The following is a 5,602-nucleotide window of genomic DNA, read 5'->3' on the forward strand; positions in this document are numbered from 1 at the left end:
TCTTATTCTTCAATATAGTAATTGGTGACCTTGAGAAATGCCATTTAACCTTTTCCTGTCTCAGTTTTCTCATCTATAAATAGATATAATCATCACAAAGACCTGCTGTGAGCAATAGATGAGATAATCTTGAGAGCTCTAAAGCTCTACATATAACAGAAAGGCATCAGCGGGATTAGGGCAGAGGATCTGCAGCTCTGCTGTTGCCTTGAACAATTTCCAGGACTCTGTGACTCACTTTTACTACCTGCAGAATAGACACTGGAAGGCATCTCTCCAGTTTTCCTCAGAAGGCAGGTCTGCATAGGAGAAAAACCTGATTTCAGGGTCCAGCAGATTTAATTAGCTGTACAACCATGGGCCAACTCTCGAGTGTTAAAGAGGATAATGATGACTACCTCATAGGGTTGTTGTGGGAATCAAATATCTTAAAGAGAACAGAGCTTAGTAAATAGCTAACAGTGCTCAGCCTGTACAATTGTTAGAATCAATATTGGGTTTCCACTGAAAATTACCATGGGGTTACCTCGCCGTCTACTGCCTAGGTCCAGTTATTTCTGAATAAGATTAGTTGCTATGGTTACCTTCCCAAAACACCACAGTTGAAAATGTGTTGGGAGATGGGAATTGATGGCAGGAGGCTTTCGTGGAGGACACAAAGCAACTTCAGCCACTGAGGCATTTTAATACATGCAAACTCCTTCCCTTGGAAACCAAAGTCACATTTTGCCAAAATGGAAATGAACTCAGGAAGTGGAGTTTCAGAAGTTCTGCATTTGGCCAGCCTCCTTTCCCCATCACCAGGTCCTCAAGGACAGGTGCATTCTGGCCCTGAACCAGCTCCAGAGCATCTCCGTTTCTTCCCCCAGGATCTGGCAGTTGGAAAGATGTTGGTTGCCAGGCAGAATTCATCAGACTCACTTCCCAGATGCTATCGCTTCTGATGCCGAAAGAAAAATAGGCTGCCCAGCAATTGAGGTTGGAAAGGACAGGTGTAGCTGAGAAATGCAGTGTTGCACAGAAAACAATAATGGGTTATTTTCGTTAAAATTCATTAACATGTATATTTGTATATTTCAGGGGTCCTCACATCCCGCAAACATACTTAGTCTCTGGAGGGGCTAGCACTAACCTCCCTGGCTAAAGTGTCCCCCACAGGAGTGTTATAAATGGTATTTGATCTGTCAGAATCAGTCACGGCTCCAACAGCTCTCAGCAAATAAATACAAGTTGGCCTGACCCTTCTTCCTGTTTCCAACTAAAGCAAACCGAAGACCCGACGGGGTCTCATGGGTAAGAGTATTGTGCACCCGCTCCTAGTGAAAAGACTCTTTTCTGTCTGGTCTTTTTTCCCAGACATCCCAGGGAGCTGTCCTGCTCTCCAGAGGGAAGTCACCTCCGCAAATATCAAGTGTCCGGCTTGCACTCAAATGATGATTCAGCACCACCTAGGGGCCATTGTCATTCATTTCTTGCCACACTCATTTCTTGCCATATTCATTTATTGCCACAATAGAATTCCTTTTTAAGTATTGCAGCCGCACCTGCCACCGCCCCCTCACCACTGCCATCCACATAAGAAAAGTATAGAAGCTTCTCTACACACATTTTTCAAGACTCGGTTCCACATCTACTTTAGCTGGAAATCCTGGTCCACTAGCTTAGCACACAAGGATGACTGCTGAGGAGTGGTTCACATTTACCGTACACCACAGGGACTTTGCTTCATTGTTAGAAGAACTGCTATGAGCATCTACTACATGACAAGGCATACATAGTTATTTCTAATATATACAATAGTCCTCCAAATTGGGTATTAATCCATTTTACAGATGAAGAAACTAAGGCTCTGAGAAGAGATTTATCCGGATCCCAAACCAGGGCTGACTTACTCTTTTCACTGTAAAATGCTGTCTCTCTTAATCTTACTGTGCGTAGAGCCCACATGGCAATGAGGCTGCTCATTTTAATGATTCTAAAGCAGAACATTCAAGTAAATCTTGTCCTTCAAAGGAGTCACTCTGAAGCCTATTCTATCATGCCAATAGCTAATGCTCATAACAATTGAGACTCTGCTATAGGAACTGCCTTCAGAGCTATTTGTGATCTGCACAACCTAATCTTATTACCTTAGAAGCTTGTTATATGTTTCACAAAAATATGGTAGATACCATTGGAGGAGTGAAGGATGTGCCATCCAAAAATTTGTATGTTGATTATTTCTAATGGAAAACAATGGAGAAATTCTAGTTTCAGAAAGGCAGAGCTGATCTGTCTCTTCCTGTATGGAGCAAGGGATAAAGAATCCTCTGGGATGGATACTCTTCTAAGGCCCTGAGATTTATCCACACCAGGGTGAGAAAAGAGGCCTTATCACCAGAGACTTGGAGACTTGGAGGCTGCAATGAACCTGAATAAACAAACACATGAACAAAATAACCTCTATCTTCCACTTGCTTTACACCCCCTCATATATCTCCTGTGACTCCCCTAGAAAATTTTACTGTCCTAGCCAAATTTTCTTTCTCCTGTTGTTTCTTCTCAAATGTATCACTCTTTGTCTAAAAAGTATATCTTACTTTGGTCACTTCTTCAGACTTCACTCTCTTGTGAAGATCCCCCAGGTACATGTAAAACTAGTAAAATTTATACATTTTTTCTCTTGTTAATCCGCCTGCTGTCAGTTTGGCTTCTAGATCCAGCTGACCAGCCCACTAAGAGCTAACAGAAGGGCTGGAGTTGATCTCTGGTTCCCCAGTACCAAGCTGTTCAAGCAGTGTAATCTCTCAGGTCCCTCCTCTGTAAATTTTGATTCAGTATTGCTGGGACAGGCCCAGCAGTTTGTGGTTTTGTCAAGTACATGTGACTGTAATCACCAGGAAAGCTTGAGTAACACTGGTGCGATGATACAAGCATGAGCTCTGGGGTCACAAGGACTTGGGTGCAGATCTGGCTCTGGCTTTTTTCTAGTTGTACACCCCTAGGAAAGGCAGTTAAGGCCCTGAGTATCAGTTTATTCATCTATAAAATGAATATTAGTAATCATTAATAACCACCAGACAGGGGTGTGGTAAAGACTGAATGCTATAAAGGGTGTGAAATGCTAGCACAGTGCCTGGCACATAGTAGGCACCTAATACATGCTCATTTCTATTGTTAACTTAATCACCCACTCAGCTTAATGAATTTGCCCTATAAGACTTTTTGTTTTTTCTAAAAATTAAATCCACAGTGAAAGGATATGAGGGTATATAAAATATACTATGATAACATATATTGTACTTCATTAAAACAAGTAAAGATCCTTAGGAAAAATGATAGATGACAGATCACTAGATAGATAAACTTTAGGATAGGAAAATGTTCTAGAAATGAAAAACCAAACACTTAAAACAGTTTAACACTCAGGAGAATAACAAGTTTCTAGAAATACACACACACACACAGAGATACAAAAGGTAGAAACAATCCAAGGGCCCATCTGCAAATAAACAAAATGTGGTATATACATACAATAGAATATAATTCCATCTTTAAAAGGAAGGAAATTTTTTTTTTTCTTTGAGACAGGGTATCACTCTTTCCCCAGGCTGGAGTGCAGTGGCATGATCATGGCTTACTGCAGGCTCAATCTCCTGGGCTCAAGCCTTTTTAATTTTCTTGTAGAGATGGGGGTGTTGCGATGTTATCCAGGCTGGTCTTCAACTCCCTGCCTCCAGTGATCCTTCCATCTTGGCCTCCCAAAGTGCCCGGGCGAAGGAAATACTGCCACACGCCATGACACGGGTGAGCCAGAAAACATTATGCTAACTAAAAGAAGCCAGTCAGTAAAGGATAATACTGAGCAATTCCACCTATAAGGTGTCTAGAGTAGTAAAATTCACAGAGACAGAAAGTAAATGGTGGTTGCCAGGCACCGGGGGAAAGGGGAAATGAACGTTACTGTTTAATGTGTCAGTGTTTCCGTTTTGCAAGTTGAAAAGATTCTGGAGCTGGATGGTATAGTGGTTGTTACACAACAATGTGAATGTACTCACTGCCACCAAACTGTCCATTTAAAAATGGTTAAGATGGTAAATATTATGTTGCATATTTTATCACAACTTTAAAAAATTTTAAGAAAATCAAGATGATATCAAACCACAGTTAAAGATGAGCTTCAGAAATATCTTGTTTGGGTTGTGTTGCTACGAAGAGCCCCATGTGAGTGGCATACTTCTGAGTGTACAGAGTACGTCCTTTGGAAAAATGAGCAAGTACATTCACAAGTAATTTTGCCTCTGTATTCTCAAAAAATGTGACCGCACTGCTTAGTTGCTGTTTTTCTTTCAAGCTACTCATTTACAAGATCACTCAAGAAATGTTACTGAGCTAAACCTGTTCTGCCTTAACCCCGGCCTGGGGGATGCTTTGAAAAATGGCTGTAGCGCATGGAGCACTCTAAGGAAAACACTGAGGGGTGTTACTATCCTCTCTTAAGGCACTGTGGTCTGTGCAGAGCTCTGCCCTGGGGCAGCTGGGTAAAAAGCAGGTACATCCAAGGCTTGGCTTGTGGCCTGCACAACGTGGAACTCCCGTTACAACGGCCTGCAACAGCACAGGAGCAGGGGCCGTGGGGGGAACTTCATCTGAACCCAAGCTGGTGAACGGGGCTTTGCCCCTCTGTTTTATTTATCTTTAATTGATTTTCTTTAACACTAGGTTTTCTTCAGGACTCACATTTAATAAGATAGAAGGAATATTCTTCTGATGAGTATAAGCAACATCTGAGCACTTCAAAGGTCCTCGAATAGAATAGCATTGGCTCTCTAATTTAACTTAAAAGTTATGACAAGGTGAAAGCTCTATTTATACATTTAATACATTACATGTGTTTCTTCTATTCTGCATTTTTTAAGCAAAAAAGAAAGAGAGAGAGAGAGAGAGAGAAATGGATTGCCTGGAATAATTGGGTGAAATTTTGACACTATCTTCCCTTCCCTCTTCAGGATTAGGTGGCCCCTGGTGTAAAGAGATTGCCCGAGAGGAGCCTGGCAGAGTTGTAGTGAAAGCATGGGGAAGTGCGGTGAAAACTGGGTGCAAGGAGAACAAGTGGAAAATAAAGGCAGGTGTGTTGGCTTCTCCCTTCCTCTGCCTCGGAAGCTTTATTACTGCCTAGAGAAACCTGCTCAGGGTGGTGTGACACGTAAAAGCAGCCAGCAGTATACATAGGTGTTCCTAGTGGGTCTGCATAACATCAAGTGTCTATAACCCTGAGTGAAATTCTAATTTTTTTTTTTCTTTTTTGAGACACGGTCTCACTCTGTTGTCCAGATTGGAGTGCGGTGGCATGATCTTGGCCCATTGCAGCTTCGACCCCCTAGGCTCCGGTGATCCTCCCACCCCACCTTTCTGAGTAGTTGGGACCACAGGTGCATGCCACCACACCCAGTTAATTTTTGTATTTTTTGTACAGGTGGGGTTTTGCCATGTTGCCAGGCTGGTCTCAAACTCCTGGGCTCAAACAATCCTCCTGCCTTGGCTTCCCACAATGCTGGGATTACAGGTGTGAGTCACTGTGCTCGGCCCTGAGGGACATTCTTTAAAAGCAAAATACACAAAC

This window comes from Macaca thibetana, chromosome 12 (assembly GCF_024542745.1).
Source record: "Macaca thibetana thibetana isolate TM-01 chromosome 12, ASM2454274v1, whole genome shotgun sequence".
Taxonomy (NCBI): domain Eukaryota; kingdom Metazoa; phylum Chordata; class Mammalia; order Primates; family Cercopithecidae; genus Macaca; species Macaca thibetana.